This window comes from Dermacentor variabilis, chromosome 8, assembly GCF_050947875.1.
Source record: "Dermacentor variabilis isolate Ectoservices chromosome 8, ASM5094787v1, whole genome shotgun sequence".
Lineage (NCBI taxonomy): Eukaryota > Metazoa > Arthropoda > Arachnida > Ixodida > Ixodidae > Dermacentor > Dermacentor variabilis.
Window position 1 is genome coordinate 154,504,648 of NC_134575.1, and position 15,349 is coordinate 154,519,996.

At 48.4% G+C, this 15,349-nt stretch overlaps 1 protein-coding gene across 2 annotated transcripts in view; it reads right to left on the reverse strand.

Annotated features, from left to right (window-relative positions):
- LOC142590681 (uncharacterized) overlaps positions 1-15,349 on the reverse strand; it is a 344,046-nt gene that overhangs the window by 214,861 nt on the left and 113,836 nt on the right. The window lies entirely within an intron of this gene.

Below are 15,349 nucleotides of genomic sequence, written 5' to 3' on the forward strand. Positions count from 1 at the left end.
TAATAGACGCAACCTTATTGCTGCTTTTGTGGCCGCAATAACGTGTGTGTACAAACGTAACGAAACGAGAATGAAAAAGGGTAGAGTTGACTGTACTATACTGTATTGGAGTTTGCTAGTAACGGTAACAAATTTTCGCTTTGCTCTCTCCGAAAATTTCGCGCTTTTTCCCATAACCTTACTTATTTATTTATTTATTTTTTGATCAAGCGCACAGAGCTTTAGAGAGGGGAGTGGGGTACATAAATTAACGAAACAAAACATCAAATGTAATAACATCTACAACATTAATAACCTCTACAAAACATATGGGGAGGCAATTTTAGGCTAACGCAACATTAGGTTCGAATAAAGATGCAATGCGAAGAACAGCGTATATAAAAAAAAAACATTTCACGCGTCATCAAACACGTGACTGTGTATGGCCGGACAATATAGCTAATGGTCCGAAATGAAAACGGTATCAGACGGTAGACGGTTCCTGTCATTAGGAGTGCATGGGACGCAAGAATAAAAAAAGGATATGTTAGGCTGTCTTACAAAAACGAATCGAATATTTCCGTTGCCATAGAGCTATGTTACCGATATTGCTCTAATGTTCTATCACAGACCAATCATCTACGCAATGAATGCGTATTTTAATGGTAACAGACTGATGCAAAACTAGCACCACACGAATGCAAGATTTATGCAATTGCTCACGGATTCGCTCGGATGGACAACCGCAACTTAAAACAGTTGCAGTTCATCCACAGTTTCAGTTTGTGTGGGGGGAGCAAAACGGCGCAGGCGACGAGTATTTTTATTGTCTGTGTGATCAATTTCGTGTCATGTGAGCATTCTAATTGCAATCATCTTATGCCTACAAACGCTTGCTTCGAAGTGCTGAAGGATTACAAACTTGCCCGGAATGCTGCTCTCATTATTCGACAGGGTCCTTCGCCGTGGTTGCTTAGTGGATTTGGCCTTGCACTGCTAAGCACGAGATCGCGGGGTCGAATCCCGGTCGCGGTGCCCGCCCTTCGATGCGGGCGAAATGAGAAAACGCCCGTGTACCGATAATTGGGTGCACGTTAAAAAAAAAAACACACGTGGCAAAAATCAATTCGGAATTCCCCCCTACGGCGTGCCTCATAATCAGATCATGGCTTTGGCACGTATGAGCGCTGAACCTTATTTCGGTGTGGTAGACTGATGGGCTTGCTCGTATGGCATCATGTACAGTGCCTGTAGCGTTCCCCTTGTTCCCTCCCCTCCTTCCTAGTTTGCGCCAAGCGACCATACTTATGCTCTACTCAGCATCATGTAGCGCAAGCGAGGCTGGCAAAGCGACAGAAAGACGGAGGGGACGCCGCTATTGTTATTGGTGTCAGACCCAAAGGTATTTTTCAGAGGACCTAATAACAAAACAAAAGCCAAAAATTATACTTTGCAAGTGTGTAATATTTTACTAAGTATAACATTTCTGCGATACCTTAGGGCTCATGCACACGAAAGTTAAAGAGCTAGAAAGTATATATTGTGCGCTCAATTGAAAACGCAATTACGAAACGAAAAAAAGGTAGCCAGCAATACAACAAGCACTTCAGGCGGCATTGGTTCTGTGATAAGTAAGCTTGCACTATTTGAATCCTAGTGGCATTCTCGGTCGGCGATAAAAGTGGCAAGGATGAGAAGTGCACTTGAATGACTTCCAAGAGAAGTCTCATAGGAAATATCTGATGTTTATTGTTGCTCTTTCTTTATCGCCTTTGTGCCAGCCGAAGCAGCCAACAAATCAGAAATACAAACATGTAAAGCGCCCCATCAAAATTTACTTTGAATGTTCCTTCATAAAAGCAATATCTTACATGAGATTTCTCGATTATATTTATTTGCGTGCGTCGACAGTGAACAAAGCCTTGACCAAAGCGTTTGGGCCAACTGGTGTCATCCTAAACAGCAGCTAAAGGCAAAGTACGGACATATAAAAAAACGATTTGTCGATTTCCATGTGTTTAGATAGGAGCTTCCAAATGATTGCTTTCTCCTAAACAACCTTTATTGTGATAGCAATTATATAGACACTCCAGGCACATTTCTGCCATCCGCATCGGCGCTGCCTCGAGGTTCCGCGTAAAGTCCAATGGCGATAAACTAGTCGCCACGCGCCGTATGCCGTGTGTGCGAGTGAAGGCGTGCGACGGTAAGCCGGCCATCGCGGCTCCATCTCGCGCACGCAATTTGCGAGAGCGGGGAGCAAGCGCGCCGCCTTCCGTCGTGCACGGGCGCATTCTACTTCGGGTGGCCACGCGCGCCCGGCCGGGAGACTGTATCTTGAACGTCGTCTGCGACGCTGATGCGAGCGGCTGCTCGAAGATCAATTCACTCGCTGCTGCTGCCGCGTTTCCTCACTGAAGCGTTTTGACAAGGAGTTCCCGCAGTCATCGAGTGAGATGTGTCCATATTTGTTTCAATGCGCGCGACACCATGCTTGTAAATTTAGTTAGTATGGCTATGTTTGCAAGTTTATAGGCCTCGTGCACCGCCTATAGAGGTGCCACTGATAGCTACCTAGCGGGCGCTTCCAACAATACGCGCGGGAGCAGTAGCAGACGACAACGCTTTGCAGCAAGGGTGACTGAAGTTAGCGGCTGCGATTTGTCCTTTGTTCGGGCGCCAGACTGCTTCTTCTGCGGTGACAGCTGTAGGAAAGACGCAGACCTCTGGGAGCGGGTATGAACAAGATGTTACCGGTGTTTGGGGCAACATGGTCCACACACGCGCCAGGTGCGTGCCGCAGACAAACGCCATGAAGACCATTTACATGAAGTGGAGCTCATGTAAACTAGCCGACAAATTTTGTTGACTAATGCGATGTCTCGACCGTGTTTTTTTTTTAAATTCTACCCTTGCCGTAATGCTGCTTCTGTACTTCAATAATAAGCACCCGTCGTTAGTGCAGGCTTAGATAACAAATCCGCAAGGTGCGATGTCTGCATATGCCGTTGTGATTTTTCTGCCGATGAATACATGTGACGCCGCCGAATAAGTGCAGTGAAAGTCGCCTGAAGAAGAATAATTGCGAATTTATTGATAGAAACGCGTACACTATAGTCAACGAAGCCACCAAACGCACGGGTAAAAGCACGTGTTAGCGCTGTACCGCCGATGAACTGCCGTTCGCGCTGCAGTTTTTGCAATTTTAGATTCCCTAAGGGAGCTGCTTGGAAACGTACAAAGTTATAGTCTAACGTTGCAGTACTTTTTTTAAATGTTACTAGAGAGAGGTGCCACATGATATATTTAGAGGCAGAGCAGCGCCAGTCAAATTAGATCCAGCGCTGGCGGCAAGGCCGGGTTTAGTCCTATGCGGCGTAAGCATAATAAGAAATAATTTAGTTGAGTAAAAAATTCACTTGCAAGAAGTGACTACGTTGTGAAACAAACAAATCAGTCGGCGTGTTAAGTCTGCTCAGACAGCATCAAGATGTGATGACTTACCAAACGTGGCGCGAACTATTCCGCGAAAAATGCATCAGCGAAAAATGGAACAAAATACCATATGCAGCAACTATTAGCAATTCTCGCCCTGAGCTACCTATTTTCTAAACACATTTCCCAAAAAACCACGATATCTAAGATGCCCTCGGGCGAAATGAATAAAGCTGTTAAAGAAGCACTTGCTTGGTGTCATTCCGATAAGACACAGCGTGATTTATACCCTTTACAAACGAGGCAGGGTGAAAACCTCGCAGCTCAAGAGAATCAAGAGTTATGCATGAAGCAACTAGCAACAGTTAAACATGTGCGAAGCCACGCATAAAATAGATGTAAAAACATGAAGTCCGCGACAGCTGGAGCGAGGATTTACCGGGCCACATAAAACTAACAATTTCAGTTCTTGCAAACTTCTATAGCTTTAACATACAACACAATGCGCTCATGCAGTCGTGCTGCCTAGCTAGCCCAACGCGGTAAAGAAGCGGAAAACAATATAAGCGGCAAACGGCATTCCGAACTTTAGCGAAATGCCTTTAAACCACATGCTGCACTGCAGAAGGACTTCGTCGCTTACGCGTCTAACTACAATCGAGCAAAAAAATAATAATAAAAAAGAAAAAAAAAACGAAGCGACGAAGGAAAGGATGAGAACAAGAAATTTCGCGCCGAAGCAACGATCCATTGCCACCATTGCTCCTGCTGATGAGGCTTTGCGGGGAATAATTAGAACCCTATCGCCGGCACGTTTTCGCCTGTATTTGAGCCCCCCACCCTGCAACAATTCTTCTTCGACATTCTTCGGAAGCTTTGGCCATCCCACACATGCGAAGGGTGTTGCCTATTTTGCTCTCAAAACACAAACAAGACGGAGAAGCACTATCAGCGACGCAGCAAACTACGGTGTGCTACGGCGCGCGGCTCGCTCCTCTCCCGTGCGTTCCGCGCAAGGCCGCCACCAGCGGCGCGGCCGTCGGCGTGCACGCCGCCTATACAGCCGATGTATAGTAATTTGCTATCGCAATCGATGCTTCCCCCTTTGGGCAAAAGTGCCACTTTTTTTCGTGGCCAGCACTGCACTAATATTGATTGTTTGTCGCATTTAAAGGAACACGTGGTGAAAAAGACATAGTGTCAATTTATTTAACAATGTTGTTGAAAAACTGGCAAATTGTTAAGTTAGTTAGAAACAATCATGCTTACAACTTAGTAGCCCAGCAAAAGAAAACGTAAAATAATTTTGTAAACTGCATCTAATAATACACCTAAAGCGAACGAAACTGACATGTAATTCAGTCCTCTGAAAAACACCTCTACAAATGCGATTTACAGAAAGATCATGTCTGCTTTTTGTGCAGAGCAACGCGTTTGTAAACGCCATGCTTCTTTTTAGTGGCACGAGCACCGAGTGACACTCTTCTTTCTTGTGCAGCACTTCCGCTTCACCAACTGAGACGATGGGGACGAATTTCAAAATAAATAAGAAGAAAATAGAAAGAAAACACTGCAGTATAAAGTTCGTGGGTTTCATTATGGATACCATATCACGGCATTATTCTCGTTACAAGTTGAGTTACTGAAGTGCCTGCAATAAGTAGAAATAACTAGAAATCAGTCAGACGACCGGGAACTAAATAAAAAAAAATCACAAGGATAGAAAAAAAGTAGTGCAGTACAAAATCCTTGGGTTTCATTATAGTGTCATGTAGTAGTGACGGAAAGAACACAGTAGCAATACTGTGGATGACGTAACTAACTTTTATTGGGCGAACCTTTGCCCACAAGAACAGGCTACACTTAAAGCATAGCGACAGCGGCGAAGACAGCCGGCCATCGTCAAAAATTTGCTCTGCCGGTCAACCGCGTCGGCTTTTATACACGATTCATAGAATATTCCAAAGTAATCTATGGTGCTGGCGTGTCTTACAAAAACTTCTACACAATTTGCGTCGCATATGCAATCAGATTACACAAACTTCGGTGACAATAGAATCATCGATAACATTCTGGAAACTTGCGATAGAGGCGGGCGCGTCCTACGCTGTGCGATAACATTTGTTAGACGATGAAAGGCGCTCACCCGAAAAAGATAAACAAGTCCACGCGTCAATCTATTCCCCTCCAAAAGCGTCGTCCCGACGCTACAAACATGACAGGAGAGCTAAACACAAAAGGAAACTATCAAAAACAATCTCCAAAGTAACAATGTTAAAAAACTAAAGTCCAAGGGTCAGCTACGCAAAATCTCTAAGTTCATTAGCGCTGCTAAAACGGCTTAAGTCACACAACGTGTACTATTTCAGGTCGTGAGCGGCGCCGCTGTGATAGTGAAATGCCGTCTGGTACGACCTCATAGTACAGCGCGCCAATGCGTCGGATTGTGGCTCCGAGGTAGTGGCGTAAAAGCCTCTCGCTAAGTCCTCGTCAGCGTATTGGTGCCCGAACTGAAACGCGGTCGCCGGGCTGGTACTCGACGTAGCGTCGTCGCAAATTGAAGTGTCGGCTATCGGTCCCCTGGTCATTTTTGATTCGCAGGCGGGCGAGCTGTCGCGCTTCTTCAGCGCGCTGGAGATAGTTGGCGAGGTCAAGATTCTCTTCGTCGGTGACGTGCGGCAGCATAGCATCGAGAGTCGTCATCGGATTCCTGCCGTAAACCAGCTTGAACGGCGCGATCTGTGTTTTTTCTTGTACCGCTGTGTTGTACGCGAAGGTTACGTATGGCAGGACGGCATACCAGGTCTTGTGTTCGACATCGACGTACATTGCTAGCATGTCGGCGACGGTCTTATTTAGGCGCTCCGTAAGACGATTCGTCTGCAGGTGGTAGGCAGTTGTCCTCCTGTGTCTCGTCTGACTGCATTGCAGAATGGCTCGGGTAAACTCCCCTGTAAAGTCCGTTCCTCTGTCGGTGATGAGGACTTCTGGGGCGCCATGTCACAGCAGGATGTTCTCGACGAAGCATTTCGCCATTTCGGCTGCGCTACCTTTCGGCAGAGCTTTCGTTTAAGCAAAGCGGGTGAGGTAGTCAGTAGCTACAACGATGCACTTATCTCCGGATGTTGACGTCGGAAAGGGTCCTAACAAGTCCTTCCCGATCTGCTGAAATGATCGGCAACGAGGCTCGATCAGCTGTGGTAATCCCGCTGCCCCAGTCGTTGGTGTCTTTCGTCGCTGACATTCTGGGCATGTCTTGATGTAACGGGCGACGTTGGCGGTCAGGCGCCTCCAGTTATACTTTTCCTGTATCCTCGACAGCGTCCAGGAGAATCCGAGGTGCCCAGCGATCTGATCGTCATGTAGGGCGGCATTACTTCTGGGCGCAGAGCTGAGAGAGCAAGAAGGTAGTTGGCGCGAACTGGTGAGAAGTTTTTCTTTACGAGTAGGATGTTTTTTAGCGAGAGCGAAGACAATACTCACTTCAATGCTCTAGGGAAAACGTCATACTCGACGAGGCTTTTTAGCTTCGGGTCTGCTCGTTGCGTTTCAGCAAAGTCTTCCGCGCTTATTATTCCAAGGAAGGCGTCATCATCCCCGTTATCTTGCGGTGGCGGATCAATGGGGGCGCGTAATAGGCAATCAGCTTCAGAGCGTTTTGTCCGGGCTTGTAGGTTACAGTGACATAATATTCTTGCAGTCTGAGCCTCAACCGCGCCAGCGGTCCTGATGGGTCCTTGATATTCGCTAGCCAACACAATGCTATATGGTCGCTGACGACTCTGAATAGCCTGCCATATAGGTAAGGGCGAAATTTTGCTGTAGCCAAATGACGGCGAGGCATTCCTTTTCGGTCGTAGAACAATTGCCTTCCGCTTTTGACAGCGACCGGCTAGCGTAAGCCATTGTCGTTCAAGTCCGTCTTTCCTCCAGACTAGGACGGCGCCGACGCCAAGACTACAGTGTGGATTTCTGTATGCGTGTCCTCGTCGAAGTGCGCAAGTACCGGTGACGATTGCATGCCTCGTCGGAGTTTTTGAGATGCCTCGACCTGTGGCGTTTTCCTCTAGAACTCGACGTCACGTTTAATTATACGTGTCAATGGCTCAGTGATGCGTGAAAAGTTCTGGACAATGCGCCTATAGCAGGCACACATGCGAAGGAATCTAAGCACTCCCTTCCTGCCGATGGGCTGCTGGAACTTTGCGATGGCAGCTGTCTTCTGCGGGTCGGGGCGGACTCCAGATTTGCTGATGACGTGGCCCAGAAACAGAAGCTCACCGTAACCGAAGCAGCACTTTGCCGACTTCACAATGAGCCCTGATGACTTGATGGCCTCTATTACTGTCGCAAGCCGCCTCAGGTGATCATCAAAAATTTGAGGCGAAGACGGCGACGTCATACAAGTAAACAAACAAGTCTGCCACTTCAATTCTGCTAACACCATGTCCATGACGCGCTGGAACGTTTAAGCGACCGAGCACAGTCCGAATGACATGACCTTGAACTTGTAGAGGCCGTCTGGCGTGATGAACGCGGTCTTTTCGCGATCTTTTTCATCGACTTCTATTTGCCAGTAGCCAGACTTGAGATCCATCGACGAGAAGTATTTAGCGTTCCAGAGCCGATCCAATGCGTCGTCTATCCGCGGGAAGGGGTATACGTCCGTCTCAGTGATCTTGTTCAGTCGACGATAATCGCCGCAGAATCGTAGGGTCCCGTCGTTTTTCTTTAACAAGACAACAGGAGATGCCCATCGGCTTTTGGACGGCTGGATTATGTCGTCGTGCAGCGTTTTGTCGACTTATTGTCTTAAAGGTTCACGTTCTGGCGGCGAAACTCGGTAAGGGCTCTGGCGCAGTGGTCGAGCGCACTCGTCGGTGATTATGCGATGCTTGGCGACTGGTGTTTGTCCAATCCTCGATGACGTCGAAAAGCAGCCTTTGTATCGTCGGAGCAGAATTCTGAGTTCTTGCTGCTTAAGCATGGAGAGACTTAGATTAATGTCGACGTCTGTCTCGGGAACTATGGTCGTCGGGGTCGATGCGGCAGAATCCGAGAACACAGACGCATTGCTGGCTTCCACAATTTCCTCGATGTATGCGATCGTCGTGCCCTTGTTGGTGTGCTTGAACTCCTGGCTGATGTTTGTCAGCATCAATTTCCCTTTTCCTCAGTGCAGTCGAGCGATCCCTCTTGGGGCGGAAATTTCACGGTTGGACAATAGACATTGCTCGCCCTCGATGACGCGTTTTACGTCTACAATGCCAGAGCGAAGTAGGTAGCTCACTTGCTCTTCGAGCCCACTTAAGCCATGGTGACTATTGTATCCTTCTTTATGTTTCAGTTTCGTTTCTTTCAGCGTACATATTGTCATCGTCATGCAATATGTTTTGCTATATAAGTGGCTTTACTGTGACGAATAAAGGGAATGTACATACTGCGCTTGTGTGGTCCAGTGTCATGCGTCTGGTCTGAGTCAGACACCACAGTGACTACGACATCTCTCTAACGGTAACGCTTGATCTTCCGACAGCATTATCAATTTCGACTTGAGGTCGATGACTGCGCTGTGTTGCTTCAGGAAGTCCATGCCGAGAATGACGTCTTGTGAATACTGTTGGAGGATAAAAAATATGGCAGGGTAAGTCCACTCATGAACGGTAATTCTTTCCGTGCAGATTCCAGTCGGTGTTATTAGGTGTACTCCAGTGTTTCCAATGTGAGGGCCTTCCCATGCAGTCTTAACGTTCTTCAACTGGGTGGCGATGCGTCCACTCATGACGGAGTAGTGGGCTCCTGCGGTGACTGCGTGGCCATCGAGAAGCACGTCGAGGTCGGTGGTTCTTTGCCTTGTATTGCAGTTAAATCTTGGCGTCGGATCACGGCTGCATCGGGCTGACCTGTGGCTGTTACGTGGCGCCGTCAGGTTATCTTTCGTCGGCATATTCTATGCTTCCAGACTTGGTCGGGGTGGCCGCGCATCGTGGATATGTGGTCGAGACAGAATTTTCGGCGTCTTCGTCAGCGGCGGAGGATCTTCGTCAGTTCGACGAACAGCACCCGCACCTCCGTCGGTTTCTGCTTTTAGTTTTACGAATAAGGGCTCGCAGACCGCACCGGTCTGGGCCTGTGTATGGTCGGCGTTGTGACGACAAGTAGTGGCCTGGTGAGGGCGAACAGGACTGTCATCTAGAACTCCACTGAGTGGCGGTGAGGTAGTCGGCGATGTCACGTGGGCGCTCCCCAAGCTGTGGACGAGGCGCGTTGACAGCGAACCCTACCAACCCCAAGTCGCAATGTGGGCATCGCTGATGCACATAACCGGCTTCTCCGCAGTGATAGCAGAGCGGGCGTTGGTCGGGCGCTCGCCAAATGTTCGTCTTCCTCGCATAGGTGCGCTGGGCGACGGGTGGGCGTGCTGGAGGTGGCGGTGGTGGATGACGGAATTACGGTGTTACAGGGCCCTGGCGCGGTCGCGGAGGGGGACCTCGACGGCGGGTGACGATAGGCCATCGCTTCCGGCTGGGGCTGCGGTGAATCTGGTTGCACTTCAGAAAGTCCAAGCGATCGCTGAACCTCTTTTTTGACGATATCGGCGATTGAGGCCACTTATCGTTATCGTCATCTTAGCGTTATCTCCGTCCCAACACGAGTAACCTATGCCGCGTCCACTTGCGTGTATTTGTTTATCACCGGTGCTTCAACGGCTATCATTAATGCCGCCGTTCTTTCGTGTAGCCTGAGCGACCATATGCCCGTTTTCTTCTGTCCCAAACGATGCACCGAAAAGAAAGGACAGCGTCTTTTCCCACGCCAAGTGATTGCACCAAACCGTCTAGAAACGTTTCGCAGACAGATTCAGTTGCTCGACTGGAGCGATGTATGTGCCACACAATGTGCCCAATCGGCATATAAGGAATTTCTGCGTGTTTTCAGCGCCTGTTACCAAGAAAGCTTTCCTCTGCGAACTAGAGGCAAGCGTTCTTCGCACATTCGCAAACCGTGGATCATGGACGACCTCTTTCGCAAAATAAAGTTCAAAAACATGCTCTATAATAAGTTTGCTAAGTCGCGTAATATAACCGATCTACATATATTTAAACGCTACCGCAATAAGCTAACGAATGGGCTTCGGAAAGCCAAGACCTCTTATGAATGCGAATACTTCATGTCTCGTCAAAATGACAGTCGCAAAACTTGGAAAAAACTAAATGTTACGCTAAATCGAACGTCGTCGTCGCATGCAAATATCGAGATATTTAAAGATGGCATTGACATCCCGGATGCAGTGCTTCCGGATTGTCTCGATCATTTTTTTGTTAATGCAGCTGGTTTATGTGTAAATAGAAATGCCATCCGCTGTGTTCTGGTCAGGGGCCCCGATAGTATTTTCTTATATCCGGTTTATTGTGTTAGTAGTAGATTGTATGCAGAGTGATTGAAGGAGCAATCGGGATGATAATTTTTTCTCTCTTTCGATGATAGAATCCGAATGCCAGTTAATAGTGTGTCTAGTATTTTTCGTGATGCTCTGCCAGGGCGCTAGAAACCGTGTGTCCTTTGGCTACATCATTGCGGTGCTGCTGTAGCCTTCTTTTAAAGTTTCCCGTCTCGCCTACGTAGTACGCCTAGCAGTCCTAGCAAAGAATTTCGTAGATGACGCCCGGAAATTTTTTTTCGAGGCGGTCTGTGACTCAGACGAGTTGCTGTTTTAGCTTGCTTGAGGGGACGTGGCAGATTTGTACATCATAATCTTTGAAAATTCTTGATATTGACTCGCTCACGCCTCGTGCATAGGGGAGAGACGCCCGTTTTCTTGTTCTCATCGGCCTTACAGGGAGCTCAGCTGCTACGCTTTGTACGTTTATTCAGCAATGTTCTTTCCTCGCCAGACGAGTTTTCGTCAAACCCTAGACTTCAAATCAAATCAATGCACCGTTTGACGTGTTCCATATCATTTCACAATCAAGGGGCATGTTTCTTGCAAACTGTGATCAAAGGCTGTCGTCAAGCAGTCGAAACTGGCAAAATTAAATATACTCGCTAGTTTACCTTGTTTTTTTACGTTCCCAATAATCACAAAAAATGCCTCGCCAGCTAGGAGAAACATCGATTGGGACAGCAAATTAGGAAGCAGCCATACGAAGTAACGATAGCACTTTTGTCGGCCGTATCAGCTTGTGGTGTCAACTTGATTATTGTGTTTTCTTCTTTGTATAGTTGTCTGTATCTGTTAGCCCATCCCCTCTGTAATACTACATGTAAGTCGTGCGGGTACGATGAATAATCGAGTAAATAAATAAATAAATGAACATTCGCTTGCTAACTAAATTATCAGGCGTGGTTTTAGCGCGCACAGCAAACATCAAGATATCACAATCGATGGCCGCGGACACTCGCAGTCGAAACGCTGGCGTAAGCAAACGCGGTAGCAGCAGCGAGCATAGTGACCTTCGTGCTGCCTACCGCTTGCACAAAAACTTAACGCCGAGAACACACGGCACGCACAACGCTACGAGCCATCAATGCACCTAGACCCTGACTCCAGCGTACAGCCCTCTCAAGATGCAGCCACGCGAATACGCACGGCCACCCCATACGTAGTTCTAGCCAGAGTAGAATGCTGCCCCCTTCTCTCCCCTCCTCCCGTTGCCTCGCGCTCGATTGCAGACGGCGAGCTTCCTCTCCGCTCTTTCGCGCGGGCGAGATTAGGCCGCCTATCCCCGCACGCTTTAACTCACACATACAGCGTAGGGCGCGCGGCGACGGTGTTATCGTCCTTGAATTTGATATGGAACATCACGGCGACGCCGACGGCTGAAATGCGCCTGGAGTGTCCATAATATTGCTATCGCAATAAAAGCAAAGGACGCCGATGAAAGCATAGCGGAAGTTATGTGTAGTTCCGCATCGCGGCTGCGATGCGATGTGATGCGGAACTACAAATGGCATGCCGCTACTAACTGCGCCACGGCAGCCGCTGTTCCAACATCTACACCCTGGAAGTGTTTTGTATTTATATATCATTTCTTTAGTGGTGGTGCTGGCTATCAGTCCCAGTGTTAGTTCTAGTACATAAATTGAAATACCCAAGAATGTGGATGGAATAACAGCGCCTCGGTAACAGCATCGCACGCGTAATACGAGGACCTGGGTTCGTATCTCACCTGCGGCTAGTTGTTTTTTACACCCAGTTTCATGCCCATTTATTTCATTTCGATTTCTTTATTTCATTCATGAACTACAAATATATTCCCCTATGTCGTCCCTGTGTGTTTGTTGGCTGCTTATAATCAGATTTAGACTACGGTTCTCGGCGTGCAAGAACCCCGAAAAATAAAACGCCGAAACTGATCAGAAACTGCCGTGGTGGGGAAATAGTACAGCGTCTGCGTCGTATGCGGACGCACTGTAGCGGTGCCGCCGGAAGCCCACCGGTTTGTTTTTTCGAGCGAGGACAGATATACCACCACCTAGCACTCGGTTGCTTATACGGGTTATCTCGAAAGGAGGCCCTATAAAGGTGTTCGAGGGGCTCGTCGCCCCTTGTCCCAACCACAACGTTCGTGAAATCGTCGAGCATCCGCCGCGGCTGAGGGACAAGTGGCGCTGCCGCCGGGCACCTACAGGCAAAATAGGTACAAGCGCACTGCCGACGCCGACTGGTTATCGGCAAGTACAGGAGTTCTAGACTCTTGGAAGGACACCCACCTATGGGGATTGGCGGCGTGGAACCACCAGGCTCCTTTCTTTGGGCAGAGGTGGAGGGGGCGCTAGGGTTTCAAAGATAATTTAGGGCACAGGCTCCTTAACCAGGCGTATCACCCCCTGAAGAAAGACGAACGCCAAGCCGGGGTGCGCTTCTGCACATGTGAACCAGTGGATGCCGAACGACGGTGGAAATTCAATCCACGACCTCCCGCAGCCGAGGCGGGCGCTCTACAACTACGTCACGGCTGTGGTGGAGTTCCAGGGCGGCTAAAGCACACCCCACACCTCCGCCAATTCCAAAGGTTTCTTTGACCTTTGTCAAAGAAACGTCAAAGTGACGGGCAGACGGAGCACATTCTCTAAGAGATCGAGCCCCTGCGGCACGCGATGCTGTTCTCAAAGCTGCTGCCATATATATATATATATATATATATGAATAAAGGGAAAATGAGACATCCACCCGATTGCGACATCCACCCGATTGAGACATCCACCCGGTTTCCGCAGAACTACTACGTCATATATATATATATATATATATATATATATATATATCAGCATATTTCATATGCACTGAAAGGCGATAGCCTCTGCCTTCGATCTCCAATTAACCATGTCCGGCGCCAACCGACTCCAACTAGCGCCGTCTTCTGCCATCCTCGACTGCGTTTCCCTTCTCTTAGTACCCATTCTGTAACCCTAATGGTCCAGCTGCTATCGAACCTGCGCAGGACATCACCTGCCCAGCGCCATTTTGTCTCTTAATGTCCATTAGAATATCGGCTATATCCGTATTCCCTCTGATCCAAACCGCTCTTTCTGTCTGTCAAGGTTATGCCTAGCATTATATATATATATATATATATATATATATATATATATATATATATATATATATATATATATATATATATATATATATATATATATATATATATATATTGTAGCGAAGAACACTAGCGCGCCCTATGGACGCACGAAGTGGGGCTCGCGCTCTCGGTGTCTGACGCTCGACTGAGACGGTCGCGTTTCTGAGTGCTCAATAAACCGCGTTACATAGTTGGTGGAGCTGTGCCGGGTAGTACTTCCCCAACCACCCTGGAACTACGTAATCGAACACTGCCGGCCATCATGCCTGACGGTGCCAGCCAGACAACACGTCCGGCATCGCCAACATTGATTTGTGCTGGCTCAGTGCATCAATGCGATCCTCCCATCTTCAGTGGTTCCGACCAAGATAACGCAGAAGATTGGTTCTCGATATAAGAGCGCGTGAGTGCCCACAATAAACGGGACGTTGCTGCGGAGCCCGGTTACCTGAACTTCTATCTCACGGGTGCCGCTAGCGTGTGGTACCACAACCACGAATCCGACCTCAGCACCTGGCCAGATTTCAACGCGCGAATTACGCAAGTCCTTGGTCGCCCTGAGGTGCGGAAGATCCGTGCCGAAGAGCCCTTGCGCAGCCGTTGGTGAAAACTTCACCAAGTACATAGAAGACGTTGTGGACCTTAGCAAGCGCGTCGATCCATCGATGACTGAGTCTGACAAGGTCCGCCACGTAATGAAGGGCATCGAAGACGACGCATTCTAAATGCTCCCCTCGAAAAGCCCACGGACCGTGGCTGAAGTCGCTGAACTTTGTCAAAGCTACAACGAACTCAGGAGGCAACGTCTACTCACTCGACGTTCTTCGATCCGCGATACTTCCATTGCAAGTTTAGCCGCTGTGACTAACAACGGGCATCAGTTCAGCAAATCAAGGAATTTATACGCTCGAGTAAAACTCTTGCTTGTTCTAGTTGGTTCATGCTTGAAGTAGTAAAGGCAAGGCGCAGATGACCAGGACTCAGGAAGAAGAACACAAACGACAGGACCGGAGCCAGTCCTGTCGTTTGTGTTCTTCGTCAGATGCTCCAGGAGCAAGTGTCCGAAGCTATTCAGTCCCCTCTTGCAGCGCCACCATTGCCTGTACCTCTAAGCTACGCCGAGGTTGCAGCACGACCACCTCCATCGACTTTTTTCAGCACCACCGTTTGCTGCGCCACCACGTCCAATCCCTCCAGTGTGCACCACCAGATCACCAGCTAGCACGCGACCCTGGCGTGCACTGGACAAGCGCCCCGTGTGCTTCTTCTGTGGAATTCCTGGACACGTGGCACGGCACTGTCGCCGTCGCTTATGGCTTCAAGGTAATGACCAGCCTGTTCGTTCTTACTTT